The sequence below is a fragment of the Aquarana catesbeiana genome, linkage group LG02 (genome assembly GCF_042186555.1).
Source record: "Aquarana catesbeiana isolate 2022-GZ linkage group LG02, ASM4218655v1, whole genome shotgun sequence".
NCBI classification, from domain to species: Eukaryota; Metazoa; Chordata; class Amphibia; order Anura; family Ranidae; genus Aquarana; species Aquarana catesbeiana.
In genome coordinates, this window is record NC_133325.1 from 696,206,189 (window position 1) to 696,221,688 (window position 15,500).

At 42.5% G+C, this 15,500-nt stretch overlaps 1 protein-coding gene across 3 annotated transcripts in view; it reads left to right on the top strand.

The window, feature by feature from the left end:
* The window catches only part of GOSR1 (golgi SNAP receptor complex member 1), a 184,225-nt gene that overhangs the window by 154,135 nt on the left and 14,590 nt on the right, over window positions 1-15,500 (top strand). The window lies entirely within an intron of this gene.

A 15,500-nucleotide genomic window follows, 5' to 3' on the forward strand; every position in this document is an offset into this window, starting at 1 on the left:
CAGACTTGCTCTCACAGGGGCCGATATTCCATCCTACTTTACGAACGCTAAATTTAACGGCCTGGCTATTGAGACCCACATTCTGAGGAAATGTGGGCTTTCCGGGTCAGTTATCTCTACTTTGATTAATGCAAGGAAACCAGCTTCCAGAACTATATAATATAGAGTTGGAAAGACTTATGTTTCCTGGTGTGAATCCAAGGGTTGGCACCCTCGGAGATATATCATAGGCAGAATTCTTGCCTTTCTGCAATTAGGCATAGAGATGAAATTGACCCTGAGTACTATTAAGGGCCAAGTCTCAGCCTTATCGATTTATTTCAAAGACTGCTTGCTACGCATTCTTTAGTCCAGGGTTTTATGCAAGGGGTGATGCGGATTAATCCGCCAGTTAAATCACAGTTAACCCCTTGGGACTTGAATTTATTTTTGTCGGTGTTACAAAAACGGACATTTGAACCGATACAGCATATTCCCTTAGTCCTTTTGACAAGGAAGCTGGTATTTTTGGTTGCTATATCCTCAGCAAAGAGGGTTTCGGAATTGGCTGCTCTTTCTTGTAAAGAGCCATATTTGATTATTCATGAGAACAGAGTGGTGTTACGCCCTCGTGCAGGCTTTTTGCCAAAAGTAGCTTCAGGTTTTCATGTGAACCAAGATATTGTCCTGCCATTGCTTTTTCCAAAACCATGTTCCAGGGAAGAAAAGTCACTACATTGTCTTGTTGTGGTGAGAGCAGTGAAAATCTATTTAAAGGCAACTGCTCAGATTCGTAAAACTGATGTCTTATTTATTCTGCCAGAGGGTAATAAGAAAGGACGGACATCGTCGAAATCCACTGTCGCTAAGTGGATTCAACAAGTGATAATTCAAACTTATGATTTAAGGGGTAAGATTCCCTCTTTTCAAGTTAAGGCACACTCTACCAGAGTGGTTAGTGCTTCTTGGGCAGTGCATCACCAGGCCTCCATGGCTCAGATCTGCAAGGCCGCAACTTGGGCTTCAGTGCATACATTCACAAAATTTTACCAAGCGGATGTAAGGAGGAATGAGGATATCGCCTTTGGGCGCAGTGTGCTGCAGACAGTATAAGTCCTCAGGTCTGGGGGTGCCCTACGGGTTGTCTCCCTCCCCTCAAGTAGCATTGCTATGGGACGTCCCATTAAGTAAGTAATTAAGGCTCTGTGTCCCATGATGTACGATAAAGAAAATAGGATTTTTTTTAACAGCTTACCTGTAAAATCCTTTTCTTGGAGTACATCATGGGACACAAAGGTCCCGCCCCACTTTTTATGGGGTTTAAGTATATTGCTTGGCTACAAAAACTGAGGTACTCCTGGAGGAAGAAGGAGGGGTTATATAGGAGTCAACTTCCTGTATTGGGTATACCAGTGTCAACACATGAAGGTGGCCCATAATCAATTAATTAATTACTTAAGGCTCTGTGTCCCATGATGTACTCCAAGAAAATAATTTTACAGGTAAGCTGTTATAAAAATCCTATTCTTTTCTTTTTTTAAATGTTTTCTTGCTGTGTGTTCACATCTACTTTAAGTCATGACAAAGCTATTGCCAAATAAACAGGTTCATAGTGGGAATTTTAAAAACTGCTCTGGTTCAGAAAGGGTGTACAAATTGGGTAATCATGGGACAAGAACACACATAGTGCATCCGGGAAAGTATTCACAGCACTTCACTTTTTCCACATTTTGTTATGTTACAGCCTTATTCCAAAATTGATTAAATTCATTATTTTCCTCAAAATTCTACAAACAATACCCCATAATGACAACATGAAAGAAGTTTGTTTGAAATCTTTGCAAATTTATTAAAAATAAAAAACTAAAAAGAAATCACATGTACATAATTATTCACATCCTTTGCTCAATACTTTGTTGAAGCATCTTTGGCACCAATTACAGCCTCAAGACTTTTTCAGAATGATGCTACAAGCTTGGCACACCTATTTTTGGGCAGTTTCTCCCATTCTTCTTTGCAGGAACTCTCAAGCTCCATCAGGTTAGTTGGGGAGTGTCGGTGCACAGCCATTTTCAGATCTCTCCAGAGATGTTCTATCTGGTGCAAGTCTGGGCTCTGGCTTGGCGACTCAAGGACATTCACAGAGTTGTCCCGTAGCCACTCCTTTGTTATCTTTGCTGTGTGCTTAGGGTTGTTGTCCTGTTGGAAGAACCTTTTCCCCAGTCAGAGGTCCAGAGTGCTCTGTAGCAGGTTTTCCCATCAAGGATGACTCTGTACACAGCTGCATTAATCTATCCCTCGATCTTGACTAGTCTCCCAGTTCCTGCTGCTGAAAAACATCCCCACAGCATGATACTGCCATGCTTCACTGTAGGGGTGGTATTGTCCAGGTGATGAGCGGTGCCTGGTTTCCTCCAGACAGGACGCTTGCCATTCAGGCCAAACAGTTCAGACTTTGTTTCATTAGAGAATTTTGTTTCTCATGGTCTGAGAGTCCTTCAGATGCCTTTTGGCAGCCAGGTGGGCTGTCACGTGCCTTTTACTGAGGAGTGGCTTCCGTCTGGCCACTCTACCATAGAAGCCTGATTGGTGGAGTGCTGCAGAGATGGTGGTTCTGGAAAGTTCTCCTCTCTCCACAGAGAAATGCTGGAGCTCTGTCAGTGTGACCATCGGTTCTTGGTCACCTTCTTGACTAGGGCCTTTCTGCCCCGATTGTTCAGTTTGGCTGGGCGGCCCGCTCTAGGAAGAGTCCTGGTGGTTCCATACTTCTTCCATTTACGGATGATGGAGGCCACTGTGCTCATTGGGGCTTTCAATGCTGCAGAAATTTTTCTGTACCCTTCTCCAGATCTGTGCCTCAATACAATCCTGTCTCAGAGGTCAACAGACAATTCCTTGGACTTAATGGCTTCATTGGTTTGTGCTCTGACATGCACTGTTAACTGTGGGACTTTATATGACAGGTGTGTGCCTTTCCAAATCATGTCCAATCAACTGAATTTACCACAGGTGGACTCCAATCAAGTTGTAGAAACATCTGAAGGCTGATCAGTGGAAACAGGATGCACCTGAGCTCAATTTTGAGTGTCATGGCAAAGGCTGTGAATACTTATGTACATTTTTTTCGTCTTTTATTTTTAATAAATTTGCAAAGATTTCAAACAAACTGTACTGTTCCGTTTGTAGAATATTGAGGAAAATAATGAATGTAATCCATTTTGAAATAAGGCTGTAACATAACAAAATCTGGAAAAAGGGAAGCGCTTTGAATACTTTCTGGATGCACTGTACATAATGTTGGCCTTTTATGTACAGTGGCTTGCAAAGGAATTCGGCCCCCTTGAACTTTTCAAACTTTTGCCACATTTCAGGCTTCAAACATAAAGATAAAAATTTTATATTTTTTGTGAAGAATCACCAACAAGTGGGACACAATTGTGAAGTGGAACGAAATCTTTTGGATTTTTGAAACTTTTTTAACTAATAAAAAAATGAAAAGTGGGATGTGCAAAATTATTCGGCCCCCTTGCGTTAATACTTTGTAGAGCCACCTTTTGCTGCGATTACAGCTGCAAGTCGCTTGGGGTATGTCTCTATCAGTTTTGCACATCGAGAGACTGAAATTTTTGCCCATTCTTCCTTGCAAAACAGCTCGAGCTCAGTGAGGTTGGATGGAGAGCGTTTGTGAACAGCAGTTTTCAGCTCTTTCCACAGATTCTCGATTGGATTCAGGTCTGGACTTTGACTTGGCCATTCTAACACCTGGATACGTTTATTTGTGAACCATTCCTTTGTAGATTTTGCTGTATGTTTGGGATCATTGTCTTGTTGGAAGATAAATCTCCGTCCCAGTTTCAGGTCTTTTGCAGACTCCAACAGGTTTTCATCCAGCATGGTCCTGTATTTGGCTGCATCCATCTTCCCCTCAATTTTAACCATCTTCCCTGTCCCTGCTGAAGAAAAGCAGGCCCAAACCATGATGCTGCCACCACCATGTTTGACAGTGGGGATGGTGTGTTGAGTGTGATGAGCTGTGTTGCTTTTACGCCAAACATATCGTTTTGCGTTGTGGCCAAAAAGTTCGATTTTGGTTTCATCGGACCAGAGCACCTTCTTCCACACGTTTGGTGTGTCTCCCAGGTGGCTTAGGGCAAACTTTAGACGAGACTTTTCATGGATATCTTTGAGAAATGGCTTTCTTCTTGCCACTCTTCCATAAAGGCCAGATTTGTGCAGTGTACGACTGATTGTTGTCCTATGGACAGACTCTCCCACCTCAGCTGTAGTTCTCTGCAGTTCATCCAGAGTGATCATGGGCCTCTTGGCTGCATCTCTGATCAGTCTTCTCCTTGTCTGAGCTGAAAGTTTAGAGGGACAGCCAGGTCTTGGTAGATTTGCAGTGGTCTGATACTCCTTCCATTTCAAAATGATCGCTTGCACAGTGCTCCTTGGGATGTTTAAAGCTTGGGAAATCTTTTTGTATCCAAATCCGGCTTTAAACTTCTCCACAACAGTATTACGGACCTGCCTGGTGTGTTCCTTGGTCTTCATGATGCTCTCTGCGCTTTCAACAGAACCCTGAGACTATCACAGAGCAGGTGCATTTATACAGAGACTTGATTACACACAGGTGGATTCTATTTATCACCATCAGTCATTTAGGACAACATTGGATCATTCAGAGATCCTCGCTGAACTTCTGGAGTGAGTTTGCTGCACTGAAAGTAAAGGGGCCGAATAATTTTGCACGCACCACTTTTCAGTTTTTTAATTGCTAAAAAAGTTTAAAATATCCAATAGATTTCGTTCCACTTCACAATTGTGTCCCACTTGTTGGTCATTCTTCACAAAAAATTAAAATGTGGCAAAAGGTTGAAAAGTTCAAGGGGGCCGAATACTTTCGCAAGCCACTGTATGTATATCTACTGCATTAAGCAGAGCCTGGCATGCCCACTTTGTGTGGAGTACTAGGTATTTATTGGTAAAAATAAAATTGCTGTTGTAACCCCCTGATCACTCAGAGTGGCCTGGCGCTTCCAGATTTATTATTGTACTGCTGGTTGATGGTGATCTTTGAGGCTGCTTTGCTGAGCTCTTATGTGGAACTCAGTAACCTGGCTTATAGGGGCTTGAACTGGGCAATTGCCACTACTATGCAGACAAACCTGAAGCTTTGGGGACAGGCTAGGTTCCAGTACCTATCAAATAATACTTGCTCTCCCTACTCCTGACTCTGGGGCAACCCTCAGCTCACCCATTTGATCACTGTGCCAGATCCCACTCAGTGGGCTAAACATGGTATTAAACTATTGAGCCATATAATTTGTGGAACCCTCCTGTCTTGATGAGCTCCAGTGCAGGTTTCAACTTCCCAATGGAATGTTTTTCAGATTCTTACAGCTGCATTATGCTGCGGGCGCTCAATTTCCAGTTGCACCCACTCTGCAAACTGACCCATTAGAGAGCCAAGTAATGGTGGAGGATGTTCCTAAACCACTATCCTCCCTGTATTGCAAACTCTTTCCCTTATTCACACCTAGAATAGTCTCTCTTTATGTGAAGTGACACTCCGATCTCCCATCTCTTTCAGAAGATGATTGGGAGGCTTGCCTTTTGTAATATGTGCTGACCATGATTTCTTCTCTGGATCGATTCATTCAATTAAAATGTATTAATAGGGTATATTATACCCCACAACGACTAGCTGCAATTAATCCTGCTAGATCTGATGACTGTCTACGATGCGATCTTGGCACTTGTTCCTATACCCATATGTCCTGGTTCTACCCTAGGCTCCAGCCTTTTTGACTACTATAAACGCAGTCAGTAGTTTGTACCACTGGACCCTTTAATTTTGTTGCTGGGTCTCATTGATCTAGTGGAGACCATTAAACACACCAAGTTGGGTTTTTTTTTCTCCTCCTATAACGCGAAAAGTAAAATTTTGTATAAATGGAAATCACCAGCCCCTCCCACGGCCGCATGAAAGGTAGTAAGCGCAGGGTCTATCAAAGGGTGGGAAGGCAGTGCCTTTGTATATGGAGACTCCGGGATCCAAGGTAAAGCTGGTAATGGGATAGAGAATAAAGGCTCCCGTAATAATCCTGGACTTGTTGGGCAGCGGCCACGGTTTCATTATGAAGCCTACCCTGTTTGTCACGTAAAGTATGAATAATCCATGTGAGAAAACTTTTGATGGGAAGGCAAAAAAAATATATATATATATAATCCTTATCGGAGTGTTGCCTTATGGGTTTATGTGAAATCTCCATTAATCGCTGTAAAATATTGCAATTAGAAATATATTTCAGTTAGAGGGAAATATATTTAAAATACTGAGTGTTGTGTTGGTGTTATTGTAATTAGTTCAACTTCAAAGGTTGGCCTTTTGTTTTCCCTGATAATATCTTCCCTGGGTAGTAAACAACAGCCTTCTTTGACTCATCCAATCAGGCTGTGCCCAATATACATTTACTAGGTACAGTGACCAATTAGGGAGAATTATATTAGCCACACTACAGAAAGGGGGGGGGGGGGGAATATAGTGCTTGGTGACCAAGCTAACTCACTCTTTGGTGTGGGAACAGACAGCAGTCACCATGGGCTGACCTGACGTTAACAGGTAATCTAATATACTTGTATTTTATACTGTACTGTAAATATGGGTGTCTTGGGTAATTTGTAAATACCATGTAAGCCAGGAGACCTACACTGTACATTGTGTTGTAAATACTGTCTGGTGTGTACTTTGTATAGATTATGTAACCCTATTAATAAATGTGTATTGCGGAACGAACTACCTCTTTGTTGTAAGATCTCTCACATCTAGATATGTATATGTCCATACTACTACAGTGATTGAGGTGTATGCACAAAATACAGAACTAGTCAACAGGAGGAATGGGAGTGTGTGCCATGAGTTATGAAGCGCAAGATGCTGAAGGTGTGATTTGATCATGCGTAATGCCTTGTATGGCAAAACTGAAGATCCAGTGAAAGTATCCAGTAGAGGGCGAGCGGGACATTTGAAGTCACCTCCAACTACCAGAAAGCCAGCAAACAATCACAGAACGTTCAAAGAAAATCCACCTGACCCTTGTTGGGACAGTAAATATTAGCAAGGGTAATAAGTCTGCGTGCTCCTAACTCAGGACAGGCTGATGATGGATGTGATTCAGCCTGCCTGTGCTGGCCACCCACAGTAAATGTACATATAACAATCCCAAACAATAAAAAAAAGTGAAACCACCCCCCGTAGGGCTTGGTGATTTGGTGATGTCACATCCTCCGGAAGTAATGTGGGGCAGCAACCTTGGATTTTCTTCTTGAGTGGCCTTTTAATAAACCTTCTGTTTTTTTTTAAACTACTACACTGTTGGACATGCCTTTTTATAGTCCTCTTCCATTACATGTGTTTGTGAGCTCAGCTGGTGTTGCTGGATACTACAGGCTGTCAAAGCTGTCTGTCATCCAGGCATTTTTAGATCCTGCACTTCCAGTAAGTGTGTTTGCTGAACTTGGGGACACCTGTCATTGACACACAGTGTTTTGAATTGTTACCTGTGAAACTGCACCTGGCTCTTTATATTCAGTGTAGCACTTTATTAGGGACATTGTCACTAATATTTGAATATAAATTGTGTTCTTTATGTTTTTTGCTTATAATTATGCTGCATGTTATTATTGTTATTATTTGAGCACATATATTTTGATTGTTAGCACTATATTTTATTGTCTTTTGGGATTTGTTCTAAACCAACCATTTTTTTCTTGGAGCACCTGTTTAACAGTACTTAGAAAATATATATTATATCCCTTCCTTAGTCTCTGATTTTACAGATTCCCAAATAAATTATTAGCATGTGTTACAGAAGACACAGAATGTCTAAGGAGATCATTTTCTGTAAAAGTTTTGTGATGCCCAGATGTCAATATAATAATCATACTAAATAGTAGAGATAATTTTTGCTCAAACATTCTAAATGTGCAGTTGGGAGTTCTCTCTACGCAACACTTTTCTTATTAGGTATGCTACCCAATGCTGTTACATCCCCCAAACTCCACAGCACACGGCTCCTTTGTCAGTAATTCCTTTTTGATGTAAACTTTGCTTTTTTAACAGAATGTAAAGCTATGTCCTTCCCTAATGTACAGGCTTGAAAGATACATTTGCCTGCCTTACTTATCGAGCTCTGCTTTTCAGATGTTAAAAGCACTCACTCCCAGGATATATTCCTAATGAGGTTTTATAATTGTGTCTCTGGGGTGCTCTTTACATAACCCAGCAGTACTCTGGATCTGAGCTAGCCGGACCTGTTCAGCTAGAATGATAACTGCTGTAATGAGTCCGGGGACACTGCCGAGATTTGCTATGAGAGTAACTGCTGGCTAGTGAAAGTAGTCAAGAACACATTTGATTTAGGTCATTTATTACAGAGGAACAGCTTGGCTGCAATTATTGCCAATCCTTGACACGGCAGCTCTGTTTCCATCTGATTAGAGTGCCCTGGCATGGCCCTCAGCAGCAGACAGCAACATACTAAGCAACGTACTAAGATCCTAACTATTAAATGTGTATTCTTGCCACTCTCAGGGATCATACTATGCCGGTCTGTTAAATTAGACCAAAAAATAGCATTTAGTATTAATCTTTTGGCATCATCCCTTATACCTGTGCTTTATTTGGTTCTAAAAATAACGTTGATTTGTTTCAAATCTATAATCATATTTTTTCATTTTTATTCATTGAACCACTTCAATACCAGGCACTTAGACACCTTCCTGCCCAAGCCAATTTTCAGCTTTTAGCGCTGTCGCAATTTGAATGACAATTGCGTGGTCATACAACAATGTACCCAAACAAATTTTTTATCATTTTGTTCCCACAAATAGAGCTTTCTTTTGGTGGTATTTGATCACCTCTGCGGTTTTTATTTTTTGCGCAACAAATAAAAAAAAACTGAAAATTTTGAAAAAAGAACAAGTTTTTCTTTGTTTCTGTTAAAAATTTTTGTAAATAAGTATGTTTTCTTCAATGACGGGCACTGATATGGCTGCACTGATAAGGTGGCAATGATAAGGCGGCACTGATGGACACTGATAGGTGGCACTGATGGACACTGATAGGTGGCACTGATGGACACTGATAGGTGGCACTGGTAGGCGGCACTGATGGGCACTCGTAGGCGGCACTAATGGGCACTTGTAGGCGGCACTGATGGGCACTCGTAGGCGGCACTGATGGGCACTCGTAGGCAGCACTGATGGGCACTCGTAGGCGGCACTGATGGGCACTCGTAGGCGGCACTGATGGGCATTTATAGGTGGCACTGATGGGTACTTATGTGTGGCACTGATAGTTGGGCACTGATGGGTGGCACTGATGACACTGGTGGCACTGATGACGATTATGGGTGGCATTGCTGGGCATCACTGATGTCACATGTTATATAATGGTGCCAGTCAGTGCCCATTTGTGGGCACTGATTGGCACAGATTGGGCATAATTTGCACATGTAGATGGCCATGGGGTACATACCTGGCCATCCACATGTTGCCCCCTTCCCTGGTGGTCCTGGCGGCTTCCCTGGTGGTCTAGTGTGGGCATCCGAGGGGGGGCTGCGCTGATAATCAGCGCAGCCCCCCTGTCAGGAGAGCCGCCGATCAGCTTTCCTCTACTCGCGTCTGTCAGACCCGAGTGAGGAAAAGCCGATCAACGGCTTTTCCTGTTGACATCATGATCAGCCGTGATTGGACGTTGCTGATTACGTGGTAAAGAGCCTCTGTCCGGCGCTATAAACAAAAAAGGAGCGACAATTTAAAAAAAAAAAACATTTTTAACTTTTTGCTATAATATCTTAAAATTTTTTTTTTTTTTTCAAAATTTCTTCATCAGTTTAGGCCGGTATGTATTCTTCTACATATTTTTGGTAAAAAAAATCGAAATAAGCGTAGATTGGTTTACGCAAAAGTTATAGCATCTACAAACTATGGGAAAGATTTATGGCATTTTTATTATTATTATTTTTTTTTTTTTTTTTACTAGTAATGGTGATCTGCGATTTTTAGCGGTATTGCGTCGGACAGATCGGACACATTTTTTGGGATCATTGACATTTATACAGCGATGAGTGCTATAAATATACACTGATTACTGTATAAATGTCACTGGCAGGGAAGGGGTTAACACTAGGGGGCAATTAAGAAGGTTAAATGTATGTTCCCTCAGTTTGTTCTCACTGCATTGGAGATAGGACTGACTAGGGGAGGAGACATATCGTTGTTCCTACTTAGTAGGAACAGTACTTAGTAGGAACTTAGTAGCAACAAACGACATGTCTCCTCTCCCCTGACAGAACATGGATTTGTGTGTTTACACACACAAATCCCCGTGCTGGCTCTCATGCATGCGATCGCGCGTGGCCGGCAGCAACCGCCGGCCACGTGCATCAGTTCCCCTGTTGTGCAGCGGGCGCACGCGTGTGCCTCTGGCAGCTCTTAAAGGGAACCCCGTATGAGGTTTCGCAAAGGGGTGCCATTATGCCCCCGTAAAAAGTCGTGAGCCGGTTGGGAAACAGTTAAAAAATAACCAAACAGAGAGCTTCATTCATAAAGCAGAATCTACCACTTTAAGAAATGCAGTAAAATCACGCTCAGCGTTTAAAAGAAAAAACATTTTGTCATTTACAAAAAAATGCTACTAAAATAGCGCATGCGCTATTTTATGAAGTGATGCAGCATTTTAGTAGTGAAAGCTTGTGGTAACTTAACAGGGTGATAGCCAGAGTTTAACAACCAGTAGTAAATAGCTGAATGTCAGGGAGTGGGCAGCCGCGGTGTCCTTAACTGATGAGTCAGCAAACCGAGGAAGTAAACAAAAGAATTGCCAGCAAAGAAAAATGAAGAAAACAGCGTGGAGTCACCCCCCCCCCCAATCCATATCGGGCCCTTGAGTTTTTTGTTTTTTTTGTCTTTTCTGGCTGTGGGTGACAGCAAACATCATGAGTGAAGATAAATCTACAGCGGGGGGACTTTTTATTTTTGTTTGAAATAAAGGGCTTATCAAGAACTGTCTGCCTTTTATTGTGTACCCTATACTCATTCACATAGGAGAGGTGGGGGGCATGATGAGAATGCGGGGCACTCTTGTTAAAGGGGGCTTCCATATTCCCATAAGCCCCCCACCCCAAAGGGCCTGGTATGGATTGGGAGGATGCTGTTTTTTTCCTAATTTTTCATTGCCAGCTATTCTTTTGTCTACAGTGCCTTGAAGAAGTGTTCCTACCCCTTGAAATTTTACACATTTTGTCATGTTATAACCAAAAACACACCGTATATACTCGAGTATAAGCAGAGTTTTTCAGTATATTTTTTTTGGATGAAACCCCCCACCCCCCCCCCCCCCACCCCCCCTCGGTTTATACTCAGGTGAATGTCCCACTTAAGAAAAAATGTCCCGAAAATGTAGCCAGAAAAGGGGCGGGGCCATCCCACTGGGTGCCGCACATGTATCCGCCCGGCGCCACTGTGAGTTTCCCCTCCCTCCCATGCTGTGTATCAGAGATCTAAATCGCAGTGCAGCCGCATAACGATGTCCTGCCTCTTGTGATAGACGGCACACTGATCCAGTGCTAGGAATCATTGTACCGTGTGTCATAGGAGGCAGGACATCGTTACCGCGGCTGCGCGGCGTTTCAGATCCAGCTCTGACACACAGCGTGACATCTCATTACCAGGCACTGGTAGGCTGCATGTCATGGGCACTGATAGGCTGTACATGATGGGCACTGGCAGGCTGCATGTCATGGACACTAATAGGCTGTACATAATGGGCACTGGCAGGCTGCATGTCATGGGCACTGATGGGCTGTACATGATGGGCACTGGCAGGCTGCATGTCTTGGGCACTGATAGGCTGTACCTGATGGGCACTGGCGTGCTGCAGGTCATGGGCACTAATAGGCTGTACATGATGGGCACTGGCAGGCTGCATTTCATGGGCACTAATAGGCTGTACATGATGGGCACTGGCAGGCTGCATTTCATGGGCACTAATAGGCTGTACATGATGGGCACTGGCAGGCTGCATTTCATGGGCACTGATGGGCTGTACATGATGGGCACTGCAGGCTGCATGTCATGGGCACTGATAGGCTGTACATGATGGGCACTGGCAGGCTGCATGTCATGGGCACTGATAGGCTGTACCTGATGGGCACTGGCAGGCTGTACCTGATGGGCACTGGCAGGCTGCAGGTCATGGGCACTGATAGGCTGTACATGATGGGCACTGGCAGGGTGCATTTCCCACCCTAGGCTTATTCTCGAGTCAATACGTTTTCCACGTTTTTTGTGGTAAAATTAGGTGCCTCGGCTTATATTCGGGTCGGCCTATACTCGAGTATATACGGTAAATGTATTTTATAGGGATTCTGTGATAGACCAATACAAAGTGGCACATAATTGTGAAGTGAAAGGAAAATTAAAAAAATGTTTTTCAACATTTTTTACAAATATGCGAAAAGTGTGGTGTGCATTTGTATTCAGCCCCCCTGAGTCAATACTTTGTAGAACCACGTTTTGGTGCAATTACAGCTGCAAGTCTTTTTGGGTATGTCTATCAGCTTTGCACATCTAGAGTGAATTTTTCGCCCATTCTCAAGACTTGCAGACTCTAACAGGTTTTTTTCTAAGATTGCCCTGTAGTTGGCTCCATCCATCTTCCCATCAACTCTGACCAGCTTCCTTGTCCCTGCTGAAGAAAAGCATCCCCACAACATGATGCTGCCGCCACCACCATGTTTCACAGTGGGGATGGTGTGTTTAGGGTGATGTGCAGTGTTAGTTTTCCACTGCACATAGTTTTGCTTTTAGGCCAAAAAGTTCAATTTTGGTCTCATCTGACCAGAGCACCTTCTTCCACATGTTTGCTGTGTCCCCCACATGGCTACTCGCAAACTGCAAACAGGACTTCTTATGGCTTTCTTTCATCAATGGCTTTCGTCTTGCCACTCTTCCATAAAGGCCAGATTTGTAGAGTGTTGTCCTGTGGACAGATTCTCCCATCTGAGCTGTGGATCTCTGCAGCTCCTCCAAAGTTACCATGGGCCTTTTGGGCTGCTTCTCTGATTTAATGCTCTCCATGCCCGGCCTGTTAGTTTAGGTGGACGGCCATGTCTTTGTAGGTTTGCAGTTATGCCATACTCTTTCCATTTTAGAACGATGGATTGAACAGTGCTCTGTGAGATGTTCATAGCTTGGAATATTTTTTTATAACCTAACCCTGCTTTAAACTTCTCCACAACTTTATCCCTGACCTTTCTGGTATATTCCTTGGCCTTCATGATGCTGTTTGTTCACTAAGGTTCTCTAACAAACCTCTAAGGGCTTCACAGAACAGCTGTGTTTTATACTGAGATCAAATTATACACGGGTGGACTCTATTTACTAATTAGGTAACTTCTGAAGGCAATTGATTCTAGTAGATTTTAGTTAGTGGTATCAGAGTAAAGGGGCTGAAAACAAATGAACGGCACACTTTTCACATATTTATTTGTAAAAAAAAATGTGAAAACCATTTATCATTTTCCTTCTAATTATGTGCCACTTTGTGTTGGTCTCTCACATAAAATCCAAATAAAATACATTTCCGTTTTTGGTTGTAACATGCCAAAATGTGGAAAATTATAAGGGGTATGAATACTTTTTCACGGCGCTGTAGGCGCCCGCCCGCTTAACTGCCGTGTTTTTTACTGGTTGTTAAGGATGCCGGCGGCTGCCGGTTCCTTAGCTATCGCAAGCCTGCACCACTATTTACCACATGCATTTAACTGTGTATTTCCTTCTGTGAATTGAGTTTAACACCTTTTCATGTGATATTTACCAAGCGTTTTCAGCGGTTTTTGGTAAATACAGTAAAAACGGTATGGTGAATTGTTTCAGGATCGCATGCGATATTTAGGCACCTAAATACCGCATGTAAGATGCTTTTGCGAATGGAGGCCAGAGTAGTAACGGTTTGACTTTTGTTTTCAAATGTTTACTGTTAAAGATGAATTGATCAAAGAAAAGTTTAGGTTTAAGTTCCCTTTTATGAAAAAATAATAAATGCACATATTTTTGCAAGAAAAAAAAGTGCGTTTTATTACATTTTTTTCATAGAAGCCTGCAAATTATTGCACCCGAGGATGCAATGTCAGGCTTCTGCAGACACTTCCTGTTGCTCTCTGACCATACCTCTGTATAGGCTTTTAGCTGCAGAGCTGTAGGAAGTGTCCATGGGCTATGAATGCGCTGATCAACACACTTGTAGTCCATTGAGGACTACAAGTCCCGTCTGCCACGGTACCATAGTCATATCTATTGCAGTGTCAGGTGATGACTTGCCATCCATCCATCCATTAGTATCCTAACTACTTCATCCTTTATTCCAGACTCGTTAAGTATACTAAACTTTCCAAAATGGCTCATGGCACCCATAGACTCATAGGTACAAACCTACATGCATGCTCTGGTGCTTGCCATTTGTAGTTGTTGTCAAAGTGAGCAGATTCCCCTGCTAGACATTGGAATGCGTAGATCCTTTGCCATGTGCCATCTTCATTGAAAATGAATTTCACCAATGGTTTGTAGTCTACTTCGGACCACATTAACTTAAAACAAGGAGGAAATATGTCATCACCCAGTCCTCCTCCTTTTTTACCCTATTGTGTAACATTGACAGTGAGATCTGCTGCTAGTGGTACACTTTCAGAGAAACTATTTTATAAAAAAAAGTCCTGCTGTAATGGTAGTTCGGAAGCTGCAATTTCTGACTCCTACAGAAAATGCTGGTTGCCTGGCTGTAATACCAATGTCATTTCAACAATATTCAAATATCAAATTTCTCTGGCACCCTCGATCTGCTTATTTGTTCCATGTAAGTGACTTGGGAAGTATTAAAACTAGTGGTTGAGCATAACAGCCAGGCAACAAACATTTTCAGAGGGCAGCAATGGCAGCCTCAATTTCCCATTATAGGTTAAATTAATTTGTTTGCAATCTCCTTCATTTACAAAATGTCTGCCTGCGCTGCCTACAAATGGCACATGCCCTTTGCTATGTGTCCTGCCTTGTGTATTGAATCATAGGCCCAATGTCTGTCTGTATTTTACAGGAGTTTTTATCTTTGTAAATGCATGGTTGTGAATTCCTAGCCAGACACACATAATCAGGAGATTTTACAGCTAATTTATGTGCACAGCTGAAGCTCCTTTGTTTGAAGTTGTCAATGTAATTTGAATAGGTTTGTAAACATTCTGTATAAATTCTTTAATTATCTGAAGGATGAGAAGCCTGCCAGCAGCTGCATATATTTGTTGGGTATTTATTTAAATCCAGGCATGGATTAGTTTTTTTGGCTAGTCATCTCTGAGGGGAGAAAATTCTCTTGAAGATGTTGACTGTGTAAATAGTAAAATGATTTGCAAGCTTACTAACATTTTGCTCATTTTCCTTCAATTGGCTTAATAATTCATATGTAT